This window comes from Catharus ustulatus, chromosome 1 (assembly GCF_009819885.2).
Source record: "Catharus ustulatus isolate bCatUst1 chromosome 1, bCatUst1.pri.v2, whole genome shotgun sequence".
Taxonomy (NCBI): Eukaryota; Metazoa; Chordata; class Aves; order Passeriformes; family Turdidae; genus Catharus; species Catharus ustulatus.
In genome coordinates this window covers 25,724,316-25,738,085 of record NC_046221.1, presented here as the reverse complement: position 1 = coordinate 25,738,085, position 13,770 = coordinate 25,724,316, and the positions used below count along the sequence as shown (strand labels likewise).

The 13,770-nt window shown below is 45.4% G+C and overlaps 1 protein-coding gene across 7 annotated transcripts in view; it reads right to left on the bottom strand.

Moving 5' to 3' along the window:
* The window catches only part of DYNC1I1 (dynein cytoplasmic 1 intermediate chain 1), a 186,583-nt gene extending 185,797 nt beyond the window's left edge, over positions 1-786 (bottom strand). For 3 of the 7 annotated variants that reach the window (XM_033052451.1, XM_033052442.2, XM_033052462.2), the window contains exon 1: positions 545-785. The gene's annotated coding sequence lies outside the window, so the exon portion shown is untranslated. Of the gene's footprint in view, positions 1-544 lie in introns of all 7 variants that reach the window. The other 4 variants (XM_033052408.2, XM_033052435.2, XM_033052428.2 and 1 more) reach the window with 3 other exon arrangements.
* Between the last annotated feature and the right edge of the window lie 12,984 nt (positions 787-13,770).

Genomic DNA, 13,770 nt, shown 5'->3' with positions numbered 1-13,770 from the left:
CTATTTACTGTCCGCTGTCGTCCTGGACTTGAGTAAACCCACTACCGCCCACGCTGTGCAAAGAATTACAGATGAAAAACTTTTACCACTCCCTTTTGCTTTACGCAGTTCGGCGCTCAGGCACCAGCCGGGAGCCTTTGGCCGGGGCCGAGGGGCGCCCCAGGGACCGGAGCAGGTGCCGAGGCCGGCGAGCCTCGCTCACCGCAGCGCTCCCGCAGAGGAGCCGCGAGCCGCCAGAGCCCACCCCGGGCAAGGGGGATGCCCGCTCGCCCAGCCGGGGATGCCCGCTCGCCCGGCCGGGGATGCCCGCTCGCCCAGCCGGGGATGCCCGCTCGCCCGGCCGGGGATGCCCGCTCGCCCGGCCGGGCCGCCTGCTCGGGGAGCGCCTCCGGCGGCCGCACCAGGCTCCGTGGCCGCTGCGCATCCCGCGGGGCAGCTCTGGCCCCGCTCCTCCGCCGCCAGCGCCGGGCCCACGGGCAGCCGCTCTCGCCGCTCCGGTGCGGCCCCGGCGCGTCCCGGCCCCGCCGCCCCGCGGGTGCCTCACCTCCGCCGGCGCCCGGGAGATGCGGAGCGGCTCCCGGAGCCTTGCAGCGGTCACCGAGCCTCGCCGCCGGGGGAGCAGAGGGATGCTCCGCGGACTGAAGGGCTGCTGCCAGGAGCTGCGCCCTGCCGAGCCGAGCTGAGCCGAGCTGAGCCGAGCCGAACCGAGCCGTGCCGCCCGCCGCTGCAGCAGGACCGCCGCCGCCGGCTGAATATGCTGTCTCACGGTGGACAGGCTCCTCCCGAGAGCTGCTGCTGCCGCTTTCCTCCTCCCGCCTCCTCCTCCTCCTCCTCCGCCTGCGCCCCCGGTAGCGACACCCCCGCCGCCTGGGGCCGGGGCGGGGCCGGGGCCGGGGCCGCGGGCAGGTGGCGGCTCCGTGTGCCCGCCCGGCCCCCGGCTACTCCGGCCTCAAGAGCGCTCGCTCGGCTCCTCCGTGCTCCCCTCGCTGTCACCCCCACAGCGGCGCAGGCTTCGCCCCAGAGCAGCCGAGCCGGCAACTGCCCGGCTGTCAGCACAGCACCGGCTCACTGCCAGCCCTACGACAGCCCGGGCAGCATCCACCGCCCGCTCCGCAGCATCCCTGACACCGTCCCATGGCAGCAGCTGGCAGCCCCACAAAGGCTCAGCCATCACCCTCCAAGCTGCTTACGATATTCCCCCGGGCCAGCCTCACCATCACCCCACGGCAGCCTGGCCATCAGCCCCGCAGCCGCCTGGTCATGGCACCGGGCTCCTGCTTAGTCCTATCCCTTTTTGGGAGAACAGGGAGAGCGCCGGAACAGATGAACGAGACCAAGCTTTCATGGTTGAATAAGGACAAGGCTGCCCAAAAGCAGAGGGGTTTTTTTTTGTTCCTGTTTGCTCACACCACTAGAGACAGGTACCAGACAGGAGGGCCAGACAGCATTGCCCCTGCTTCTCTCCACACACTGACATATCCATCTCCTGGGGGAGAGGTGCCGAGCAGAGATGTTGGGGATAGTCCATGTTCCTGCAAAATTGCAGCCACCTCCAGTGTAGATAACCCAGCTTCCCTTTCCCTTGTTGCACACAAGGAAAACCTGTACCCTTTGGTACCATGCTTTGTTCTTTAAAAGTATGTCCTAGACATATGACTCTATGCCATTGTCCCTTGCTCTGGTCCTAGGGAGGGGGAAAGGTACCCTCCAGAACCCTGTCCCTGCAGCCTAATCTCTTGTTCTCTTTTGGTGCAAAACACTAATTCCAGCCACTATCACTCGAAGTCTAGGGCCTGTCCTGGGAAGAGTGAGATACACCCAGCCCACTGAAAAGCCAAAAAGGATTCACATCACTTCCAGTTCCTGCCAGACCCAGACAGACACCTGGCCTGGAGACAAAGAATCCTGAAGAGGAACAAAGCCTCCATTGCCTGTGAGGATATAGTGATGAAATAACAGTTTCTCAATTTAATTGGAGTTGAATCAAGAAAGATTCATCCTTTGCTCTCCTATGAAAGTCCTGAAAGAGCAAGACCTTCTGCTCCTGCAGGTTGGAACATGTATTAAAAAAACCCTGTGGTTTTAAATGCACAATTTGAAAAGTTTTGAGTTCGGGGCATTTGGTTTGCAACTCTTTATTAAAACAAGGCCCTTTCAATATCAGACACCCAAAATTGAACTTCAGAAACTGATTTTTGCTTTTGAAAGTGTTGGAGTATTTGCCTTAGCTTTAACATCAATGCCATAGGGTTTGTTTATGTTCCTTTGAATTGTGTGTCACTTGCAAATTCCCTGCAAACTCAGCAGATTGCTTTAGATTATTCCTGACCTAAGAAGGTCTAGGAGTCATTTAGTATTCCTGAACTGACAGATGAAGTTGGTTCTTCATGATGAGATCCTGATATTGTTAACATGCTGTCCTATCCATATAACCATGATGCCATGGTGTCATTCACATATCATGACATCCCATTGTATGATGATACCAGGCATACTAACATATGTCATAAATGGGTTTCCAGAGCTTGTTAAGCCCTAGGTTTTTTGTTATGAAGTAATGGTGTTTTGTGTTCTAGTAACTACATGAGGTATTTCTTTAAAAAATCCTTTAAGCCCCAGTTCAATGTGACACAATTTTGGTATCTGTTATATTCACATTTGCCACAGGTGATTCAGTCTTTTGAAAGTATAAAAATAAAGAATGGGAATGCATGTGTCAAGGAAAAAAAATGTGAAAAAATCCTCATCAAACATAATGACAGATTTAGTAAAATTATTATTAAAAATGGGGAATTGTATACAGAGGACTTCAGAAATAACTTCAGTGGCTGGGGTAGCATATTAAAAACCCACAAATATCTCCTCAGAATCAACTGTTGTAAGAAAATTTGGAGAGAAGCAATCCTGCGTGGTATAGGTTAGGTGCTCCTACAAGTGACCTCCAGGAACTCAAGAAAATTTATGAGCAACCCAGTTAAGGAGCCCTCTGAAGGAATAACAAATTTCCCTACAAGTGATGCTCTGTCCTCTTTGACCTTAATCTCACCATTGTCTTCTTTAATCTTCCTCAGCAAAAGGCCTAACCTTTTTTCCATTTTTGTGGATTTCTTGCTTTAGGATGCAACTTCTCTTGTCAATAATTTTACAAAGCAGGGATAAAATCCTCATACACCAAGAAGATATGATTATATACACTCATCAAAACAAAATAAGATCAATAATGCCTTTGTAACTCCTTTAAATGAAAACTATCCAGTCATTTCAGTATAGCCCACTAATTTTACATTTTCCCATCAAACACAAATCCATACTCAATGTATTCTGTTAGTAGTATTAGCTGATTATATATGTCTTAATCAGCAGGTGAATGTGCAGTAGCGCAGGGTTAAGATTATTTTCAAAACTTTTATGTTTTCATTCTGTGAGTTCAGAGGTTGGTTATTGTAGCCCCAGATTGCTTTATGAGAACAACAGAGAGCAAACTGCAAACTAAGCAATTACAGATGTCTGACAAGCTGCCCTCCCTGCTGCAGAGGTCAGTTGTACATGGACACACAGCCACCACGCTGTCATCTGAAGAGAAATCAAAGATTAGGGGAAAGTTTGAGGTCCATCACAGACCATGGATTGCACAGAAAAAGGCTATTGTTAAAATTACAAAAATTCATTGTTTGCCTGTCTCCTCTCTTCTAGCTTACACACAAGTAAAATGTAGAGATTTCCATGCACATTAATAAGTGCAATATGTGGTTAATTGTTAGATTGGAAAAGTTCAAGGGGAAACAATTTGACATGTTTTCTTTTTGAAGTTACTTTATATAGAGTTGTTCACATTTAAGTTATTAATAAACATGGACGTAAGTTGCTCTGGCAAACGAATATATGTTTATGATGCAATATAAGAAAAATAATTAGTAATAATTAGTAATGCATTGCATTTCCCTGCCTTAGGCAGCAGCAACTCCTACATCATGGCGGGCATTAATAAATGAGCAAACCCTCTAGGAAGTTTGTGCCACTTGAAGATTAAAAATTAATTTCAAAGCAGACATTTCTAAGGCTTAGTGAAAATGGCAGCACATTTTAAACACTTTCTGTGGAAGGTATAACCTAGGCTTGGCAAATAACAGAGAATGTTGCAAAATCCAGCTTTTCAAATCCTTCCAGCTTTTCAAAAGCAATGATTTAAACAAAGGATCAAAGGCAGAATGGAAGCAAGGTTTAGAAAAAGTGAGGAATATCACTTCTGAAGTCAAGTTTACTGCTACAGCAGTAAAGTCACTATAGAACATTATTCCACATGGCTTCAGAAATCTTTCCTTCACAAGTGAACTAGTTAGTTACTCATGTAAGAAATGTATGGGGGAATTGCTCAGTTAAAAAAAAAAAAAAAAAAAAAGGTAATAGGAAAGTATTGGAGAGTTTTTTGCTTTTGTTTTTCTGAAATCAATTAGAGCTTCAGGAAGATCCCTGAGTTGAAATTTCTGCAAGTCTCAATATCCACAAAAATACATTTGAGAATACAAATGAAGATTTAAAATTTATCTGGTACAAAGTCACTAATAATTCCTCTGTCAATTGATTTCCTATTGGTAGATTGCCATTTCTAAGATCTTTGCTGAAACACATGTACAAAGCCAAAAAAAACCCCCCACATATCTTAAAAAGGATAAATTCTTTCTCAGAAAAAGACATCACTAATAAGAGATTATGTATACAAGTAGAAGGTAAAGGGACATCTGTGGCAGATGGGTGAGTTTCATGCTGTTCTGGATTTGGGTTACTCTCTAAATGTGTTTAAACTGTGTGCTCTTAGAAACAATTATGTTAGTGACAGGCCCCTTTCTAAGCCTCTTTTCTTGCTTTGTTCCTTGTTTTCCTACAACATTGTCACCAAAAAGTTGTTGTCCTAAAACTCAACAGTGCTGTACATTTGAAATAGGAATCATGAACCTGACTTCACGCCTGAGACTCTACCTGTTAAAACACCTAATTGCCCAGGCTTCTGATTTTGCACTTGTAACCAAGGTACAGAAATTGCCTGCAGAAAAGAGAGGCTCCAGAAATTTTGTAAATAACAGGTGCTTGCCATGAAATGTAACCAATTCATTTTATTTGAAAAGATTCAGTGTACTGGGAAGGGCTTGGAAACGTGTCAGCAAAGCAGGTAACCTGGGAAGGAAGTGGAATGTTGTGGGAGACACTTCCCAAGTTCCTGGCAATTGTCATGCAGACTCTGCAGCATGGAGAGGATTTCAGGCTTGAAGGGTTTTACTGTGCTTTGCTACTGTGCTCATGTTCTGAATTACTTAGGAAGCTGCAAAAAGGAGAGTTCCACAACTTGAGTGGCAGGACCTGGAAGTGAAATGGGCTTCAGGCAGTACCGGACAGTTTAGGGTACAAAGATTCTGAGGTGCTCTCTAAAAAACCAAACTACACAGTTGTCTCCATTGACCTCTGTTTTGAGTTCCTAAGAATTCCATATTTTTGTTGAAAAGAAAAAAATAAATATCTGAGTTTACAGAATTACAAGCAGCACCCAGCTATCTTTGCAATTATTTTGCTCTTTCTATAAAAGGTTGTCTCATTTCCCCACACCATCTTTGGTTTGAAGTCCACATCTTTATGTTTGATTTAAAACAACAATTTGCATTTTTGCAAACACCAAAGGATGCTACTTTATTTTTTTCCTGAGACCTCCCAAATATTAACTTGAAACGTAGCTTTCTACATACAAGGTGATGCATGAATTTCATACATCATGAAAATGTATTAAAATGTATGAAAGAAGATAAGTGCTATTTTTGACAACAAATTGAACCTCATGGCAAATTATTCATACAATTGAAAATAGAAATGCATTATGTAGAGAAGATTCTAAAGGAAGGCATTTATCTGAAATGCCTCATTGAAACATCCCTTTTTTTTTCATATTTTGTTCTGCTCAAGACCATCATCTTTGCTCACCATTTCATTATGCCTTAACCATGAACTGGATGGAATAATTGGTGTGAATTAATATAAAATTCTGGCCTTAATGTTCCATCTACAGACAAAACAGTAGGTGCTAATTACAGTAATGATCTGGATCTTTGTGCAAGTTGCTATCAATGTGTCAGTGCACAATGAAAGTTTTCAAGCGGTGTCCTAGCTCTGAGTTTATGCTGCAGTATCAGAAAATCACTTACCTGGGGCCTGAGGCCACCAGCCCTGGCCATGGATTCCATTTTTTAACCTGTTCTTCTCGTATGTACCCACTGCTTATTGACAAATACGTCTGTAATTTTTATATTTTCTCTCACCCTTATTTTTCCTGACTTAAAGTCTCCAGATGAGGATAAGTAGCTATGCTTGCCTGGAGGCCTGGATGAGACTCACAGAGGGAAGATGAAAGCATCAGCAGAGAAATAGAACAGTTTAATCTTCTTAAAAGGGGATAGCTGATAATGCAGTTCTGTGGTGGGCTTGTTCCACTGCTTCAAAGTGCTGTTTGGTTAAGGGAATTTATTGTTGCACTGTGTGAGCATGATTATTTCAGCATTGCTTCTGATCCCAAATAGCTGTCATTGCCTAGAGTTGTAGATGGTTATGATTTTTTCTCATCGAAATCTAAAAATAAGTACTGGAGGAGTTGGGGAAAATTTCTACTGAATGCTATGAGCTTTCAGACACGGCAACCATCATAGCAAGGGAGCCTAAAGGAAAAGACATGGCAGCACTGACTGTTCCACCAAGACAAGGCAAATTAAATTTCAGCAAAGACATCTTCATACCCAGGCTTTTAGAAAATCAAATCAATTATACATTTCAGTCCAGAGGAAGGAGGCTGCTTCCACACTGCCAAAATGAATAGGACTGCTCGGCATGGCATGAACAGGGCTATCTGTCCTCACTTCACAGTGGAACAGAGTGCTGCATGTGTGGCACATAGCAGGTAAGGTGATTTGGAATCCCTCAGCTCACAGGACACTGAGATTATGACATCGAACTGAAAGGAGGCAAGCATCCAGTGTCAGTTTAGACATTGTGGAGCACGACAATGACTCACCTTGACTTCCCCACAATTTTTAACACTCCCACATCCTGAATGGGATGTCTGTGCTTGGTAGGCAGCACAATTCTGACATTTTTGCTTTGAGGGATGCCTACGTCACTCTCATGTACATACAGATAACACATCTCCACTAATCCTTGTTATGTAGACATTTCATGCCATTCTCAAGGACTGCCTGCCTGCTCTCTCCAGGAGTGACAAAACTATGTCTGAATCAAAAGGCATCTCTAGAATGAAGTGCCAGGGATAAGACTGAATCTAATCCACTGAGAATAAAATCTTCTGCCCCACTCTTCTTAACTTGGAGGTTAGTGAATACTGCAGAAAAGATGAAGGCAGAAGGTTCACTTAGGAAATTGTACACTAGACAGTTATAAAGCCAGTGACAATTAGAGTACAGTAATTTCACGATTACAAGCCACACCGATTATAAGTCACATTTCCAGGGTGTCAGCAACGTTTCGTTTTTCCTCCATAAATTAGCCACACCAGATTGTAAGCCACACTTTCGTTCGCAGCGAGGATCCGCGTGCAACTTTCACAAAGTTGTCACTTAGTAAGAGAATCGCGGGATCGCAGGGTTTACTGGCACGGGCCTGCTCGGGGCGGCTGCCAGGGAGTGGCCTCAGCCCCACTCGCCGCTGCTGCCAGGAGGCAGGGGAGTGGTGTGCCCGGCTGGTGCCGCCGGGAAGAGGGAGAGGGGCTTGCCTGGCCGGTACAGGTGGGAAGCGGGAGAGGGGCTTGCCTGGTCGGTGCAACCAGGAAGAGGGAGAGGGGCGTGCCCTGCTGGTGCCGCCGCTGTGCTCCCCAGGCCCAGGTAGCGCTGCTGCTGCGCCACCACTGCCCCGCCACACAGGGCCAGGCTGGCTCCGCCTCAGCTCAGGGCTGCTGCGGGCTCGGACTTCAGGGTTGGGAAATGTCCAAAATTTGTTCGTATATAAGCCGCTCCTGAATGTAAGCCGCACTTCCGGTTTGGGAGCAAAATTTTAGTCAAAATGATGCGGCTTATAATCATGAAATTACTGTAATAGGGATTAGGGAGAGTTAGGGGCTGGGATAAACTTTAGGTCTGGACAGGGTCAGAACAAGCAGCTCTGCAAGATATAGGCAAGAGTCCAAAAAGCTATAGACCTGAAGAACTGGGAGGGTCTGAAAGTGACTGTGGCACCTGCCCCATCTACTTGGATTGTAGTAGAGGAACTCACCCCTAAGCCTTTTGAGAGGGAAAGATCTGGCAGCTGCTGCAGAGGTTGAGGTAACAGTAGCTCCAGGGGTGGTTCTCTGTGAATAAATGACAGCAGTCACAGCACAATCATTCCCTGAGTGGTAAAGTGAATGTCAAAGATGTTGCTGCTGTGATGTCAAGCTTAAACGTCAATCTAGTAGAGCCCAGATGATGTTGAGACAGGAATGGAAGGAGAAAAGATTCTGCCTGTACTTCCAACCCCCCCAAAAAAGGAGATATCCTCCTGAAATTAATGGTCCCAAGCAACAGCAACTTGTCTTGCCTCTGGGGCTGTGATCATCAAGTCCAGCAGGGCCTCACTTGCGTGCTGTCTTTTCTTCTGCACATCAGCTTGACAGAGCTCGTTATCTGGAGGGCTGGGATAGCAGCTGACAGTGGGAAATATATACATGATGAATTACAGTTACAACAGTGCTCTGCAGTGCCAAAGAGCCTCAGCAGTTTGTTGTGGAATAGTTGCTGTCCTCTCTTTTCTGGAGTACATTGGACATCTTTAGAAAACAAAATATGAAACATTTGATTGAGAAGGTAAGATCAAGGTGATGCTAGAAGAAAGCTGGAAAGCTGTATGTTGGAAGTGATGAGCTACAGTGGAGACTAGGGAGAGAAGGGGAGTATTAAGAAGGTCAAGGTTAGTGTTCCTAAGTCTCATCTCCTGGTCTGTTAAAAGTGGTCAGACTCTGTGGTAGCCAAATCATCTAAGTTCCCATCCACAGACCATATTCCTACATAGCCTGTGAGATATCTCGCAATGGTCTGCAGAAAGAAAGGGAAAACCTATAATCTGATCAGAAGAGAAGTACTGTGCATTAGGTTGGTGGTGTCCCAGTGATGAGCGATCAGTAGTGTCATTAGTAGACACCTTGTGTCTGCATTGATGTCTTACTGCCTGTCATGCTGGATGCAAAGAGTTGTGTTAAGTGACTTGTTTCTTGTCCTATGAACTTACTCCCTCACTGCAGCAATGGTGTCACATCCCAGGGTCATCTGTGTGCAGGCAGCTGCAGAGTGGAGCATCAGTCAGGCACCACCTGAAAACCATGGACTCACATTCCTTATGGGACCATGTGAGCACAGTGCAGGGCACACGACAATCCCCAAACTGTTTGTTTGTTTGTCCATGATGCCCAATGTGAAGGAGAAAAGGGAGTTCTTGCCAGAGTTATGCCATCTTAGAAGCCCCACACAACACTGTTGAGTTCCTGGAAAGCGTAGTTTCCTTGTGGAGGAGGAGCCATGCTTTGGAGTAGCTAAGACAGGCGCTGATTTCATACATGCTCACTGTTTGACCTGCTTACAGCAGGGCTATTTAGCATCATCCATCAGGGCTGATGCAGAGCTGCCACAAGTCTAATAGGCTGTATGGTGCCACAAGTCTGAAGAAATCATGAAAGAAGGACCTCAACACAAATTTAGGATCATATTTTTCCCATGAAAACTTGTCTATTGTCGGACAAATCTGTCTGTGCTGTCTTGACTCTTGTGCAGTATCTGCCCAAGGAACTGCTGTGCCTTGCTGTGAGTCTATCCTACCCCAGTAGTCCCGAGATAAAGTATTTCTTCTTGACATATGCCTTATCAGAGAAGGTAGTGATTGCCTGAGGTGTGGGAATCCTCCATTTGAGGCTGGAGATCTGCTGTCCCTAGTAGTGTTGCTGCCCTCCAGTCCTGCTGTGATGCATTTCTGGGACCTTGTGTTACAAGGGGAGGGTCCCACTGTTGGGAAAGAACATGGGCTTCCAAGGTCTTTTCCACAGTACCACAGTGTAACTAGGTTGGAAGAGACCTTCAAGATCAAGTCTCATTCTTTCCATAAAAAACTTCTTCCTAATATCCAACCTGTATTTCCCCCAGCACAGCTTGAGACTGTGTCCTCTCATTCTGTCAGTTGCTGCTGGAGAAAGAGACCAACCCTCACTTGACCAAAGCCACATTTCAGGGAGTTGTAGAGAGTGATAAGGTCACCTCTGAGTCTCCTTTTCTCCAGGCTAAATAATCCCAGCTCCCTCAGCCGTTCCTCACAGGGTTTGTGTTCCAAGCCCCTCACCAGCCTCGTTGCCTCTTCTGGACGTGCTCCAGCATCTCAGCATTCTTCCTAAACTGAGGGGCCCAGAACTGGACACAGCACACAAGATGTGGCCTCACCAGTGCTGAGTGCAGGGGAAGAATGACCTCCCTGCTCCTGCTGGCCACACTATTCCTGATACAGGCCAGAATGCCATTGGCCTTCTTGGCCACCAGGGAACACTGCTGGCTCATGTTCAGTCAGTTGCTGACCAGCACCCCCAGGTCCCTTTCTGCCTGGACACTGTCCAACCACACTGTCCCCAGCCTATAACACTGCAATCCAGTACTTGACACTTGGACTTATTAAACTTCATCTTACAGGACTCTGCCCATCCATCCAGTCATTCTAGGTCTCTCTGCAGAGCCCTCCTACCTTCCAACAGATCTGCAGAAGAGCTATGTATGCTACACGGGAGAGGGGTCTCTCAGCCCTGCAGCTGCCTTGCAGTCACCTTGACAAGCAGCTCAGGGAAGCTGGAGCACTGAACAGCTCCACCTGCAGCCTTCAATGCCTCCAGGCTTCCCTCTGAATAGGCAGGGGAGGGAGGTACCTGCTGCATCACTGAACACAGGCTTTGGGAGATGCCTGTAGCCTAAATGTGGATGACATCTTTTAGTCAGATGAGCTACACATCAACTATACCCATCCATTGTAAGAGACTGTGTAAGTGCACATTGTGGGAGATTCACCTTTTGTCACAGCCTGCTCCTGCGCAGTCACAGCTAATGGCAAGGCAGAGACTTTGCTGCAGCCTTGGGACTGTGTATTTTACAGGGTGTGCCACCAGCTCGTATCTCAGCAACCCTCCCCTTTTCTGTGTCAGTGTTACCGTTGCCCCTTTTTCCCTGGGCTGCACCCTCTGTGCAGTGTTTTCTTTGATTCCTTCCTTTACAGAATTGTCTGAGAGCTGCCTGCAGTCCATATCTGCTTCTTGCATATCACCATTTCCCAACAGCACAGCTGCCAGGTCTGGCACTTATTGCTAATGCCTCTCCAAAATCATCCAGGAGTAGTAACTCATTAGCAGGATTTCATTTTTGAAAATTAACTGTCAGACTTTGCAGTACAGTACAGATGTAAAATCTTCTTCACCGTTGGCAGCTTTTATTAATGTGCCATAAATATGATTATAGCAAAGCAAAATGATGATTACATGAAATTATGTTGAAAGCATTGTAAGCAGCTTAGGAGTAAAAAGTTTACAGAGGCACTGCAATTGTCCCCCCATTGTATTACACATCCTAAAAATCCTGTTCCAGAGTTACACAGGAAAACACAGCAGATCTCATAAAGATCTAGAAGGGCACTCCTAACTTTACACTACATTAGTATGATGATGGAGTTTTGTGTTTGTAACGACTAATCAGAGTAGATAAATTTATGAAGGCACAGTGCTTTCCAACACATCCTCTAATAAAAAAAAACAACCCTTGTGGTACTGCTATAAAGGTGACACAGAGTTAATAGAAAAGTAAATATCTGTGAAAAATGTCAAACTGAAGCAGAGGAACCATTACCTATGTCACACTCTACACTAGGAAGATGAATATATTCTCACTTCAGCATGGTTTTCTCATCATGACTATGATGAAAATAAAAATAGTTCTGTATATGTGTCTAGACAATATACACACAAGAAGAAATTATCATAAATGCCCTCCAGGAACCTCCTGGCTTGTTATGTTCTGCAGTGTTGTCATTGATGTTTCTCTCCAGTAAATAAAAATATTTTTTGAAGCATGACCAAATACTTTGCTTTCCACTGATTCATCCTATATACATACTTTTTAAATTACTATCCTAAAGATAGCTAATATTCCACTTTTTAATAAAGATTTTATCTTCCCAGTTTACCTGAAGAATGTTTTTCTATGTATAACAGGAAACTTAATTTCAATGAATTTCAATGCATGCTGAGATAATGCGATTATTTAATTCAATGTACAGTAATTTCATTATTATAAGTCGCACGTCCGAGTGTTGGCAACTGTCTTGGGTTACAATACAGAGTGTGATAAAAGGTATCTATTCTATCACCATCTGTTGAGGGTGGGGGCAGTGATCCTTACCTCCGCGGGAGATATTCTGCTAATGGGCCATCCATTGAAACCAGGCAGGGCGTTGTTCTTTATCTTTTCACAACCAATCCTTCCTCCAGCGAATCATTTTCTGCTAATGGTCCATTGAGTCCCACTGGGTGACTGATAAAACTACTTCATCCCATTGGAAGTTGCTCCAGCCAGGGGGAGGAACCCCACATTTCTTACCAAGATAAAAACAGAGGTTTTGGGACACTAAGGTAGCCCCTTTCTCCACTGGACTCCAGAGGTAAACTGGATTTCTCCACATCACCACTGGATCTCCAGAGGGAAACTGCACCTTCTACAGGAGCACTGCTCCAACTGAATCACATCTGTCACTGCAGGAAGATGCAGCCACCATTTAATGGGACTGCTACCAACACCCTGCCTGACGGGGTGTCAGGTTGTACTCTGACTTTGTCAGGGTTTGGAGTTTGTTTCTTTGTAGTACTGTATTTCTATTTTAATTTCCCTAGAAAAGAAATGTTATTCCTAATTCCCATATCTTTGCCTGAAAGTCCCTTGATTTCAAAATTATAATAATTTGGAGGGAGGGGGTTTACATTCTTCATTTCAAAGAGAAGTTCCTGCCTTTCTCAGCAGGCACCGGTCCTCCAAACCAAAACAGCAACTTTTCGTTCTTTGTCTGTATATAAGCCGCACATGATTATAAGACGCACTTCCGGGTTTGGACCAAAATTTTAGTCAAAATGGTGCGGCTTATAATTGTGAAATTACTGTGGGTTTTGTGAGTTTTATTAATATTTGGGAGTATTCTATCCTTGTCCCCAAACCTCTGACATGCACATAAGCTGTAAAACAAACTGTGCAAAAAGTTTCAGTGAGCTCTATGAGACATGTAAGTATGCAACATTCCAGTGACAAGCCCCAGGGTCCTGCCTTTGTACAGGAGCCAGTGATGACTACATGGAAGTCAGTGCCAAAATCCCCTTTGCTCAGAGTGCATGTAATGTGCATTGTGCAATACTTAACACCAAACAGATCTGTAGCATCACCATCTGGTGTCATGTTGAAGGAGAAGTTTTTGCATTACATACCACTGCCATGCCTCTGCAATTATTTCAGATCACCACCCTCCTTCAAGATAAGCTGAGTTATATACAGTGACTCTAGAGGTATGGGATCCGTTTAGCATAGCCATTGACACAATAAGAGAGGCCTCCTAAAGAGATCCTTCAGTTTCTGCCATTTGTATCAGTACCATGTTTCTGCTTCCAAAACTGCAGCTTCTTTCATGTTTTGTGATCTCTCCCCACAGAGAGATGCTCACTGTAAGTCTTTTTTCACTATACATTGCTTT